The sequence below is a fragment of the Equus asinus genome, unplaced genomic scaffold (assembly GCF_041296235.1).
Source record: "Equus asinus isolate D_3611 breed Donkey unplaced genomic scaffold, EquAss-T2T_v2 contig_816, whole genome shotgun sequence".
Classification (NCBI taxonomy): Eukaryota; Metazoa; Chordata; class Mammalia; order Perissodactyla; family Equidae; genus Equus; species Equus asinus.
The window spans coordinates 7312365-7325910 of NW_027225534.1; positions in this window are offsets into that span (position 1 = coordinate 7312365).

A 13546-nucleotide genomic window follows, 5' to 3' on the forward strand; every position below is an offset into this window, starting at 1 on the left:
TGTTGGTGGCCTGAACTGGCCGAAGTAGAACTTCTGCTCTGGGTGTGCTCCATTGGCCTAGAGCTACCTGCCCCAAAGGGCTGCCTTGAGTCCAAAGTGAGAGAGTGGCACGAAAGCTTCTCGCTTACAGCTCTTCGGGAAGCTAAGAAACATCTGGCGTTGCCCAGTGCTCTTACAGCCTACCGGGAACATCTCTTACCAAGGCCTGTGAAACGCTGTTTCCTGGCAGGCCTGATTTGGCTGAAGTAGAACTTCTGCTCTGGGTGTGCTCCATTGCCCTAGAGCTGCCAGGCCCAAGGTGCTGCCTTGTTTCCAAAGGGGCAGAGAGGCCCCAAAGCATCTTGCTTCCAGCTCTCTGGGAAGCTAAGAACCAACTCGCTCTGCCCCGTGCTCTTACAGCCTACCGGGAACATGTCTTTGAAAGGCCTGTGAAACGCAGTTTCTTGGCAGGCCTCATCTGGCTGAAGTAGAACTCCGGCTCTGGGTGTGCTCCATTGCCCTAGAGCTGCCAGGCCCCAAGTGCTGCCCTGTTTCCAAGGGGCAGAGAGGCCCAAAGCATCTTGCTTCCCGGTCTTTGCGAAGCTAAGACACAACTGGCTCTGCCCAGTGCTCTTACACCTAACGGGAACATCTCTTACCAAGGCCTGTCAAACGCTGTTTCTTTGCAGGCCTGATCAGGCTGAAGTAGAACTCCTGCTCTGCGTGTGCTCCATTGGCCTAGAGCTTCCCGACCCAAAAGGCTGCCTTGTTCCCAAACGGGCAGAGGGGTCCCAAGCATCTTGCTTCCAGCTTTTCAGGAAGGTAAGAAACAACTGGCTCTGCCCAGTGCTCTTACAGCCTACCGGGAACATCTCTTACCAAGGCCTGTGAAACGCAGTTTCCTGGCAGGCCTGATCTGGCTGAAGTAGAACTTCTGCTCTGGGTGTGCTCCATTGCCCTAGAGCTGCCAGGCCCAAAGGGCTGCCTTGTTTCCAAAGACGGAGAGTGGACCCAAAGCATCTTGCTCCCAGCTCTTCGGGAAGCTAAGAAACAGCTGGCTCTGCCCAGTGCTCTTACAGCCTAAGAGAACATCTCTTTGAAAGGCCTGTGAAACGCAGTTTCTTGGCAGGCCTGACCTGGCTGAAGTAGAACTTCTGTTCTGGTTGTGCTACATAGGCCTAGAGCTACCAGGACCTAAGGGCTGCCTTGTTTCCAAAGGGTGAGAGAGGCCCCAAAGCATCTTGCCTCCAGCACTTTGGGAAGCTAAAAAACAACTGGTTCTGCCCAGTGCTCTCACAGCCTACCGTGAACATCTCTTACCAAGGGCTGTGAAACGCAGTTTCTGGGCAGGACTGATCTGCCTGAAGTAGAACTTCTGCTGTGGGTGTGCTCCATTGGCCTAGAGCTGCCAGGCGCAAACGGCTGCCTTGTGTCCAAAGGGAGAGAGAGGCCCCAAAGCATCTTGCTTCCAGCTCTGTGGGAAGCTAAAGCAACTGGCTCTCCACAGTGCTCTCACAGCCTACCGGGAACATCTCTTACCAAGGCCTGTGAAACGCAGTTTCTTGGCAGGCCTGATCTGGCTGAAGTAGAACTCCTGCTCTGGGCGTGCTACTTTGGCCTAGAGCTGCCAGGCCCAAAGGGCCGCCTTGTTTCCAAAGGGGCTGAGAGTCCCCAAAGCATCTTGCTTCCAAATCTTTGGGAAGCTAAGAAACAACTGGCTCTGCACAGTGCTCTCACAGCCTACCGGCAACGTGACAGAGAAAGGCCTGTGAGACGCAGTTTCTTGGAAGGCCTGATCTGGCTGAGGTAGAACTTCTGCTCTGGGTGTACTCCATTGGCCTAGGGCTGCCAGGCCCAAAGGGCTGCCTTTATTTCCAAAGTGTGAGAGAGGCCCCAAAGCATCTTGCTTCCTGCTCTCTGGGAAGCTAAAACAACTGGCTCTGCACAGTGCTCTCAAAGCCAACCGGGAACGTCACATACAAAGGCCTGTGAAACGCAGCTTCTTGACAGGCCTTATCTGGCTGAGGTAGAACTTGTGCTCTGGGTGTGCTACTTTGGCCTAGAGCTGCCAGGCACAAAGGCTGCTTTGTTTCCAAAGGGGGAGAGAGGCCCCAAATCATGTTGCTTCCAGCTGTTTTTGAAGCTAAGAAACAACTCGCTCTGCCAGGTACTCTTACAGCCTTCCGGGAACACCTCTTACGAAGGCCTGTGAAAAGCAGTTTCTTGGCAGGCCTGATCTGGCTGAGGTAGAACTTCTGCTCTGGGTGTGCTCCATTGCCCTAGAGCTGAAAGGCCCAAAGGGCTGCCTTGTTACCAAAGGGGGAGAGAGGCCCCAAAGCATCTTGCTTCCACCTCTTGGGAAGCTAAGAAACATCTGGCGTTGCCCAGTGCTCTTATAGCCTAAGAGAACATCTCTTATCAAGGCCTGTGAAACGCACTGTCTAGGCAGGCCTGATTTGGCTGAAGTAGAACTTCTGCTCTGGGTGTGCTCCATTGCCCTAGAGCTGCCAGGCCCAAGGTGCTGCCTTGTTTCCAAAGGGGCAGAGAGGCCCCAAAGCATCTTGCTTCCAGCTCTCTGGGAAGCTAAGAACCAACTCGCTCTGCCCCGTGCTCTTACAGCCTACCGGGAACATGTCTTTGAAAGGCCTGTGAAACGCAGTTTCTTGGCAGGCCTCATCTGGCTGAAGTAGAACTCCGGCTCTGGGTGTGCTCCATTGCCCTAGAGCTGCCAGGCCCAAAGTGCTGCCCTGTTTCCAAGGGGCAGAGAGGCCCAAAGCATCTTGCTTCCCGGTCTTTGCGAAGCTAAGACACAACTGGCTCTGCCCAGTGCTCTTACACCTAACGGGAACATCTCTTACCAAGGCCTGTCAAACGCTGTTTCTTTGCAGGCCTGATCAGGCTGAAGTAGAACTCCTGCTCTGCGTGTGCTCCATTGGCCTAGAGCTTCCCGACCCAAAAGGCTGCCTTGTTCCCAAACGGGCAGAGGGGTCCCAAGCATCTTGCTTCCAGCTTTTCAGGAAGGTAAGAAACAACTGGCTCTGCCCAGTGCTCTTACAGCCTACCGGGAACATCTCTTACCAAGGCCTGTGAAACGCAGTTTCCTGGCAGGCCTGATCTGGCTGAAGTAGAACTTCTGCTCTGGGTGTGCTCCATTGCCCTAGAGCTGCCAGGCCCAAAGGGCTGCCTTGTTTCCAAAGACGGAGAGTGGACCCAAAGCATCTTGCTCCCAGCTCTTCGGGAAGCTAAGAAACAGCTGGCTCTGCCCAGTGCTCTTACAGCCTAAGAGAACATCTCTTTGAAAGGCCTGTGAAACGCAGTTTCTTGGCAGGCCTGACCTGGCTGAAGTAGAACTTCTGTTCTGGTTGTGCTACATAGGCCTAGAGCTACCAGGACCTAAGGGCTGCCTTGTTTCCAAAGGGTGAGAGAGGCCCCAAAGCATCTTGCCTCCAGCACTTTGGGAAGCTAAAAAACAACTGGTTCTGCCCAGTGCTCTCACAGCCTACCGTGAACATCTCTTACCAAGGGCTGTGAAACGCAGTTTCTGGGCAGGACTGATCTGCCTGAAGTAGAACTTCTGCTGTGGGTGTGCTCCATTGGCCTAGAGCTGCCAGGCGCAAACGGCTGCCTTGTGTCCAAAGGGAGAGAGAGGCCCCAAAGCATCTTGCTTCCAGCTCTGTGGGAAGCTAAAGCAACTGGCTCTCCACAGTGCTCTCACAGCCTACCGGGAACATCTCTTACCAAGGCCTGTGAAACGCAGTTTCTTGGCAGGCCTGATCTGGCTGAAGTAGAACTCCGGCTCTGGGTGTGCTCCATTGCCCTAGAGCTGCCAGGCCCAAAGTGCTGCCCTGTTTCCAAGGGGCAGAGAGGCCCAAAGCATCTTGCTTCCCGGTCTTTGCAAAGCTAAGAAACAACTGGCTATGCCCAGTGCTCTTACACCTACCGCGAACATCTCTTACCAAGGCCTGTCAAACGCTGTTTCTTTGCAGGCCTGATCAGGCTGAAGTAGAACTCCTGCTCTGCGTGTGCTCCATTGGCCTAGAGCTTCCCGACCCAAAAGGCTGCCTTGTTCCCAAACGGGCAGAGGGGTCCCAAGCATCTTGCTTCCAGCTTTTCAGGAAGGTAAGAAACAACTGGCTCTGCCCAGTGCTCTTACAGCCTACCGGGAACATCTCTTACCAAGGCCTGTGAAACGCAGTTTCCTGGCAGGCCTGATCTGGCTGAAGTAGAACTTCTGCTCTGGGTGTGCTCCATTGCCCTAGAGCTGCCAGGCCCAAAGGGCTGCCTTGTTTCCAAAGACGGAGAGTGGACCCAAAGCATCTTGCTCCCAGCTCTTCGGGAAGCTAAGAAACAGCTGGCTCTGCCCAGTGCTCTTACAGCCTAAGAGAACATCTCTTTGAAAGGCCTGTGAAACGCAGTTTCTTGGCAGGCCTGACCTGGCTGAAGTAGAACTTCTGTTCTGGTTGTGCTACATAGGCCTAGAGCTACCAGGACCTAAGGGCTGCCTTGTTTCCAAAGGGTGAGAGAGGCCCCAAAGCATCTTGCCTCCAGCACTTTGGGAAGCTACAAAACAACTGGTTCTGCCCAGTGCTCTCACAGCCTACCGTGAACATCTCTTACCAAGGGCTGTGAAACGCAGTTTCTGGGCAGGACTGATCTGCCTGAAGTAGAACTTCTGCTGTGGGTGTGCTCCATTGGCCTAGAGCTGCCAGGCGCAAACGGCTGCCTTGTGTCCAAAGGGAGAGAGAGGCCCCAAAGCATCTTGCTTCCAGCTCTTTGGGAAGCTAAAGCAACTGGCTCTCCACAGTGCTCTCACAGCCTACCGGGAACATCTCTTACCAAGGCCTGTGAAACGCAGTTTCTTGGCAGGCCTGATCTGGCTGAAGTAGAACTCCTGCTCTGGGCGTGCTACTTTGGCCTAGAGCTGCCAGGCCCAAAGGGCCGCCTTGTTTCCAAAGGGGCTGAGAGTCCCCAAAGCATCTTGCTTCCAAATCTTTGGGAAGCTAAGAAACAACTGGCTCTGCACAGTGCTCTCACAGCCTACCGGCAACGTGACAGAGAAAGGCCTGTGAGACGCAGTTTCTTGGAAGGCCTGATCTGGCTGAGGTAGAACTTCTGCTCTGGGTGTACTCCATTGGCCTAGGGCTGCCAGGCCCAAAGGGCTGCCTTTATTTCCAAAGTGTGAGAGAGGCCCCAAAGCATCTTGCTTCCTGCTCTCTGGGAAGCTAAAACAACTGGCTCTGCACAGTGCTCTCAAAGCCAACCGGGAACGTCACATACAAAGGCCTGTGAAACGCAGCTTCTTGACAGGCCTTATCTGGCTGAGGTAGAACTTGTGCTCTGGGTGTGCTACTTTGGCCTAGAGCTGCCAGGCACAAAGGCTGCTTTGTTTCCAAAGGGGGAGAGAGGCCCCAAATCATGTTGCTTCCAGCTGTTTTTGAAGCTAAGAAACAACTCGCTCTGCCAGGTACTCTTACAGCCTTCCGGGAACACCTCTTACGAAGGCCTGTGAAAAGCAGTTTCTTGGCAGGCCTGATCTGGCTGAGGTAGAACTTCTGCTCTGGGTGTGCTCCATTGCCCTAGAGCTGAAAGGCCCAAAGGGCTGCCTTGTTACCAAAGGGGGAGAGAGGCCCCAAAGCATCTTGCTTCCACCTCTTGGGAAGCTAAGAAACATCTGGCGTTGCCCAGTGCTCTTATAGCCTAAGAGAACATCTCTTATCAAGGCCTGTGAAACGCACTGTCTAGGCAGGCCTGATTTGGCTGAAGTAGAACTTCTGCTCTGGGTGTGCTCCATTGCCCTAGAGCTGCCAGGCCCAAGGTGCTGCCTTGTTTCCAAAGGGGCAGAGAGGCCCCAAAGCATCTTGCTTCCAGCTCTCTGGGAAGCTAAGAACCAACTCGCTCTGCCCCGTGCTCTTACAGCCTACCGGGAACATGTCTTTGAAAGGCCTGTGAAACGCAGTTTCTTGGCAGGCCTCATCTGGCTGAAGTAGAACTCCGGCTCTGGGTGTGCTCCATTGCCCTAGAGCTGCCAGGCCCAAAGTGCTGCCCTGTTTCCAAGGGGCAGAGAGGCCCAAAGCATCTTGCTTCCCGGTCTTTGCGAAGCTAAGACACAACTGGCTCTGCCCAGTGCTCTTACACCTAACGGGAACATCTCTTACCAAGGCCTGTCAAACGCTGTTTCTTTGCAGGCCTGATCAGGCTGAAGTAGAACTCCTGCTCTGCGTGTGCTCCATTGGCCTAGAGCTTCCCGACCCAAAAGGCTGCCTTGTTCCCAAACGGGCAGAGGGGTCCCAAGCATCTTGCTTCCAGCTTTTCAGGAAGGTAAGAAACAACTGGCTCTGCCCAGTGCTCTTACAGCCTACCGGGAACATCTCTTACCAAGGCCTGTGAAACGCAGTTTCCTGGCAGGCCTGATCTGGCTGAAGTAGAACTTCTGCTCTGGGTGTGCTCCATTGCCCTAGAGCTGCCAGGCCCAAAGGGCTGCCTTGTTTCCAAAGACGGAGAGTGGACCCAAAGCATCTTGCTCCCAGCTCTTCGGGAAGCTAAGAAACAGCTGGCTCTGCCCAGTGCTCTTACAGCCTAAGAGAACATCTCTTTGAAAGGCCTGTGAAACGCAGTTTCTTGGCAGGCCTGACCTGGCTGAAGTAGAACTTCTGTTCTGGTTGTGCTACATAGGCCTAGAGCTACCAGGACCTAAGGGCTGCCTTGTTTCCAAAGGGTGAGAGAGGCCCCAAAGCATCTTGCCTCCAGCACTTTGGGAAGCTAAAAAACAACTGGTTCTGCCCAGTGCTCTCACAGCCTACCGTGAACATCTCTTACCAAGGGCTGTGAAACGCAGTTTCTGGGCAGGACTGATCTGCCTGAAGTAGAACTTCTGCTGTGGGTGTGCTCCATTGGCCTAGAGCTGCCAGGCGCAAACGGCTGCCTTGTGTCCAAAGGGAGAGAGAGGCCCCAAAGCATCTTGCTTCCAGCTCTGTGGGAAGCTAAAGCAACTGGCTCTCCACAGTGCTCTCACAGCCTACCGGGAACATCTCTTACCAAGGCCTGTGAAACGCAGTTTCTTGGCAGGCCTGATCTGGCTGAAGTAGAACTCCTGCTCTGGGCGTGCTACTTTGGCCTAGAGCTGCCAGGCCCAAAGGGCCGCCTTGTTTCCAAAGGGGCTGAGAGTCCCCAAAGCATCTTGCTTCCAAATCTTTGGGAAGGTAAGAAACAACTGGCTCTGCACAGTGCTCTCACAGCCTACCGGCAACGTGACAGAGAAAGGCCTGTGAGACGCAGTTTCTTGGAAGGCCTGATCTGGCTGAGGTAGAACTTCTGCTCTGGGTGTACTCCATTGGCCTAGGGCTGCCAGGCCCAAAGGGCTGCCTTTATTTCCAAAGTGTGAGAGAGGCCCCAAAGCATCTTGCTTCCTGCTCTCTGGGAAGCTAAAACAACTGGCTCTGCACAGTGCTCTCAAAGCCAACCGGGAACGTCACATACAAAGGCCTGTGAAACGCAGCTTCTTGACAGGCCTTATCTGGCTGAGGTAGAACTTGTGCTCTGGGTGTGCTACTTTGGCCTAGAGCTGCCAGGCACAAAGGCTGCTTTGTTTCCAAAGGGGGAGAGAGGCCCCAAATCATGTTGCTTCCAGCTGTTTTTGAAGCTAAGAAACAACTCGCTCTGCCAGGTACTCTTACAGCCTTCCGGGAACACCTCTTACGAAGGCCTGTGAAAAGCAGTTTCTTGGCAGGCCTGATCTGGCTGAGGTAGAACTTCTGCTCTGGGTGTGCTCCATTGCCCTAGAGCTGAAAGGCCCAAAGGGCTGCCTTGTTACCAAAGGGGGAGAGAGGCCCCAAAGCATCTTGCTTCCACCTCTTGGGAAGCTAAGAAACATCTGGCGTTGCCCAGTGCTCTTATAGCCTAAGAGAACATCTCTTATCAAGGCCTGTGAAACGCACTGTCTAGGCAGGCCTGATTTGGCTGAAGTAGAACTTCTGCTCTGGGTGTGCTCCATTGCCCTAGAGCTGCCAGGCCCAAGGTGCTGCCTTGTTTCCAAAGGGGCAGAGAGGCCCCAAAGCATCTTGCTTCCAGCTCTCTGGGAAGCTAAGAACCAACTCGCTCTGCCCCGTGCTCTTACAGCCTACCGGGAACATGTCTTTGAAAGGCCTGTGAAACGCAGTTTCTTGGCAGGCCTCATCTGGCTGAAGTAGAACTCCGGCTCTGGGTGTGCTCCATTGCCCTAGAGCTGCCAGGCCCAAAGTGCTGCCCTGTTTCCAAGAGGCAGAGAGGCCCAAAGCATCTTGCTTCCCGGTCTTTGCGAAGCTAAGACACAACTGGCTCTGCCCAGTGCTCTTACACCTAACGGGAACATCTCTTACCAAGGCCTGTCAAACGCTGTTTCTTTGCAGGCCTGATCAGGCTGAAGTAGAACTCCTGCTCTGCGTGTGCTCCATTGGCCTAGAGCTTCCCGACCCAAAAGGCTGCCTTGTTCCCAAACGGGCAGAGGGGTCCCAAGCATCTTGCTTCCAGCTTTTCAGGAAGGTAAGAAACAACTGGCTCTGCCCAGTGCTCTTACAGCCTACCGGGAACATCTCTTACCAAGGCCTGTGAAACGCAGTTTCCTGGCAGGCCTGATCTGGCTGAAGTAGAACTTCTGCTCTGGGTGTGCTCCATTGCCCTAGAGCTGCCAGGCCCAAAGGGCTGCCTTGTTTCCAAAGACGGAGAGTGGACCCAAAGCATCTTGCTCCCAGCTCTTCGGGAAGCTAAGAAACAGCTGGCTCTGCCCAGTGCTCTTACAGCCTAAGAGAACATCTCTTTGAAAGGCCTGTGAAACGCAGATTCTTGGCAGGCCTGACCTGGCTGAAGTAGAACTTCTGTTCTGGTTGTGCTACATAGGCCTAGAGCTACCAGGACCTAAGGGCTGCCTTGTTTCCAAAGGGTGAGAGAGGCCCCAAAGCATCTTGCCTCCAGCACTTTGGGAAGCTAAAAAACAACTGGTTCTGCCCAGTGCTCTCACAGCCTACCGTGAACATCTCTTACCAAGGGCTGTGAAACGCAGTTTCTGAGCAGGACTGATGTGCCTGAAGTAGAACTTCTGCTGAGGGTGTGCTCCATTGGCCTAGAGCTGCCAGGCCCAAACGGCTGCCTTGTGTCCAAAGGGAGAGAGAGGCCCCAAAGCATCTTGCTTCCAGCTCTGTGGGAAGCTAAAGCAACTGGCTCTCCACAGTGCTCTCACAGCCTACCGGGAACATCTCTTACCAAGGCCTGTGAAACGCAGTTTCTTGGCAGGCCTGATCTGGCTGAAGTAGAACTCCTGCTCTGGGCGTGCTACTTTGGCCTAGAGCTGCCAGGCCCAAAGGGCCGCCTTGTTTCCAAAGGGGCTGAGAGTCCCCAAAGCATCTTGCTTCCAAATCTTTGGGAAGCTAAGAAACAACTGGCTCTGCACAGTGCTCTCACAGCCTACCGGCAACGTGACAGAGAAAGGCCTGTGAGACGCAGTTTCTTGGAAGGCCTGATCTGGCTGAGGTAGAACTTCTGCTCTGGGTGTACTCCATTGGCCTAGGGCTGCCAGGCCCAAAGGGCTGCCTTTATTTCCAAAGTGTGAGAGAGGCCCCAAAGCATCTTGCTTCCTGCTCTCTGGGAAGCTAAAACAACTGGCTCTGCACAGTGCTCTCAAAGCCAACCGGGAACGTCACATACAAAGGCCTGTGAAACGCAGCTTCTTGACAGGCCTTATCTGGCTGAGGTAGAACTTGTGCTCTGGGTGTGCTACTTTGGCCTAGAGCTGCCAGGCACAAAGGCTGCTTTGTTTCCAAAGGGGGAGAGAGGCCCCAAATCATGTTGCTTCCAGCTGTTTTTGAAGCTAAGAAACAACTCGCTCTGCCAGGTACTCTTACAGCCTTCCGGGAACACCTCTTACGAAGGCCTGTGAAAAGCAGTTTCTTGGCAGGCCTGATCTGGCTGAGGTAGAACTTCTGCTCTGGGTGTGCTCCATTGCCCTAGAGCTGAAAGGCCCAAAGGGCTGCCTTGTTTCCAAAGGGGGAGAGAGGCCCCAAAGCATCTTGCTTCCACCTCTTGGGAAGCTAAGAAACAACTGGCTGTGCCCAGTGCTCTTATAGCCTAAGAGAACATCTCTTATCAAGGCCTGTGAAACGCACTGTCTAGGCAGGCCTGATCTGGAAGAAGTAGAACTTCGGCTCTGGTTGTGCTCCATTGCCCTAGAGCTGCCAGACCCAACGTGCTGCCTTGTTTCCAAAGGGGCAGAGAGGCCCCAAAGCGTCTTGCTTCCAGCTGTTTGGGAAACAAGGAAACAACTGGCTCTGCACCGTGCTCTCGCAGCCTACAGGGAACGTCACATACAAAGGCCTCTGAAACGCAGTTCCTTGGCAGGCCTGATCTGGCTGAAGTAGTACTTCTGCTCCGGGTGTGCTCCATTGGCCTAGAGCTGAAAGGCCCAAAGGTCGCCCTTGTTGGCAAAGGGGCAGGGAGCCCCCAAAGCATCTTGCTTCCAGCTCTTTGGGAAGCTAAGAAACAAATGGCTCTGCCCAGTTCTCTAACAGAGTACCGGGAACATCTCTTACCAAAGCCTTTGAAACGCAGTTTCTTGGCAGGCCTTATCTTTCTGAGGTAAAACTTCTGCTCTGGGTGTGCTCCATTGGCCTAGAGCTGCCTGGCCCAAAGGTCGGCCTTGTTTGCAAAGGGGATGAGAGGCCCCAAAGCATCTTGCTTCCAGCTCTTCGGGAAGCTAAGAAACATCTGGCGTTGCCCAGTGCTCTTACAGCCTACCGGGAACATCTCTTACCAAGGCCTGTGAAACGCAGTTTGTTGGTGGCCTGAACTGGCCGAAGTAGAACTTCTGCTCTGGGTGTGCTCCACTGGGCTAGAGCTACCTGCCCCAAAGGGCTGCCTTGAGTCCAAAGTGAGAGAGTGGCACCAAAGCTTCTCGCTTCCAGCTCTTCGGGAAGCTAAGAAACATCTGGCGTTGCCCAGTGCTCTTACAGCCTACCGGGAACATCTCTTACCAAGGCCTGTGAAACGCCGTTTCCTGGCAGGCCTGATTTGGCTGAAGTAGAACTTCTGCTCTGGGTGTGCTCCATTGCCCTAGAGCTGCCAGGCCCAAGGTGCTGCCTTGTTTCCAAAGGGGCAGAGAGGCCCCAAAGCATCTTGCTTCCAGCTCTCTGGGAAGCTAAGAACCAACTCGCTCTGCCCCGTGCTCTTACAGCCTACCGGGAACATGTCTTTGAAAGGCCTGTGAAACGCAGTTTCTTGGCAGGCCTCATCTGGCTGAAGTAGAACTCCGGCTCTGGGTGTGCTCCATTGCCCTAGAGCTGCCAGGCCCAAAGTGCTGCCCTGTTTCCAAGGGGCAGAGAGGCCCAAAGCATCTTGCTTCCCGGTCTTTGCGAAGCTAAGACACAACTGGCTCTGCCCAGTGCTCTTACACCTAACGGGAACATCTCTTACCAAGGCCTGTCAAACGCTGTTTTATGCAGGCCTGATCAGGCTGAAGTAGAACTCGTGCTCTGCGTGTGCTCCATTGGCCTAGAGCTTCCCGACCCAAAAGGCTGCCTTGTTCCCAAACGGGCAGAGGGGTCCCAAGCATCTTGCTTCCAGCTTTTCAGGAAGGTAAGAAACAACTGGCTCTGCCCAGTGCTCTTACAGCCTACCGGGAACATCTCTTACCAAGGCCTGTGAAACGCAGTTTCCTGGCAGGCCTGATCTGGCTGAAGTAGAACTTCTGCTCTGGGTGTGCTCCATTGCCCTAGAGCTGCCAGGCCCAAAGGGCTGCCTTGTTTCCAAAGACGGAGAGTGGACCCAAAGCATCTTGCTCCCAGCTCTTCGGGAAGCTAAGAAACAGCTGGCTCTGCCCAGTGCTCTTACAGCCTAAGAGAACATCTCTTTGAAAGGCCTGTGAAACGCAGTTTCTTGGCAGGCCTGACCTGGCTGAAGTAGAACTTCTGTTCTGGTTGTGCTACATCGGCCTAGAGCTACCAGGACCTAAGGGCTGCCTTGTTTCCAAAGGGTGAGAGAGGCCCCAAAGCATCTTGCCTCCAGCACTTTGGGAAGCTAAAAAACAACTGGTTCTGCCCAGTGCTCTCACAGCCTACCGTGAACATCTCTTACCAAGGGCTGTGAAACGCAGTTTCTGAGCAGGACTGATGTGCCTGAAGTAGAACTTCTGCTGAGGGTGTGCTCCATTGGCCTAGAGCTGCCAGGCCCAAACGGCTGCCTTGTGTCCAAAGGGAGAGAGAGGCCCCAAAGCATCTTGCTTCCAGCTCTGTGGGAAGCTAAAGCAACTGGCTCTCCACAGTGCTCTCACAGCCTACCGGGAACATCTCTTACCAAGGCCTGTGAAACGCAGTTTCTTGGCAGGCCTGATCTGGCTGAAGTAGAACTCCTGCTCTGGGCGTGCTACTTTGGCCTAGAGCTGCCAGGCCCAAAGGGCCGCCTTGTTTCCAAAGGGGCTGAGAGTCCCCAAAGCATCTTGCTTCCAAATCTTTGGGAAGCTAAGAAACAACTGGCTCTGCACAGTGCTCTCACAGCCTACCGGCAACGTGACAGAGAAAGGCCTGTGAGACGCAGTTTCTTGGAAGGCCTGATCTGGCTGAGGTAGAACTTCTGCTCTGGGTGTACTCCATTGGCCTAGGGCTGCCAGGCCCAAAGGGCTGCCTTTATTTCCAAAGTGTGAGAGAGGCCCCAAAGCATCTTGCTTCCTGCTCTCTGGGAAGCTAAAACAACTGGCTCTGCACAGTGCTCTCAAAGCCAACCGGGAACGTCACATACAAAGGCCTGTGAAACGCAGCTTCTTGACAGGCCTTATCTGGCTGAGGTAGAACTTGTGCTCTGGGTGTGCTACTTTGGCCTAGAGCTGCCAGGCACAAAGGCTGCTTTGTTTTCAAAGGGGGAGAGAGGCCCCAAATCATGTTGCTTCCAGCTGTTTTTGAAGCTAAGAAACAACTCGCTCTGCCAGGTACTCTTACAGCCTTCCGGGAACACCTCTTACGAAGGCCTGTGAAAAGCAGTTTCTTGGCAGGCCTGATCTGGCTGAGGTAGAACTTCTGCTCTGGGTGTGCTCCATTGCCCTAGAGCTGAAAGGCCCAAAGGGCTGCCTTGTTACCAAAGGGGGAGAGAGGCCCCAAAGCATCTTGCTTCCACCTCTTGGGAAGCTAAGAAACATCTGGCGTTGCCCAGTGCTCTTATAGCCTAAGAGAACATCTCTTATCAAGGCCTGTGAAACGCACTGTCTAGGCAGGCCTGATTTGGCTGAAGTAGAACTTCTGCTCTGGGTGTGCTCCATTGCCCTAGAGCTGCCAGGCCCAAGGTGCTGCCTTGTTTCCAAAGGGGCAGAGAGGCCCCAAAGCATCTTGCTTCCAGCTCTCTGGGAAGCTAAGAACCAACTCGCTCTGCCCCGTGCTCTTACAGCCTACCGGGAACATGTCTTTGAAAGGCCTGTGAAACGCAGTTTCTTGGCAGGCCTCATCTGGCTGAAGTAGAACTCCGGCTCTGGGTGTGCTCCATTGCCCTAGAGCTGCCAGGCCCAAAGTGCTGCCCTGTTTCCAAGAGGCAGAGAGGCCCAAAGCATCTTGCTTCCCGG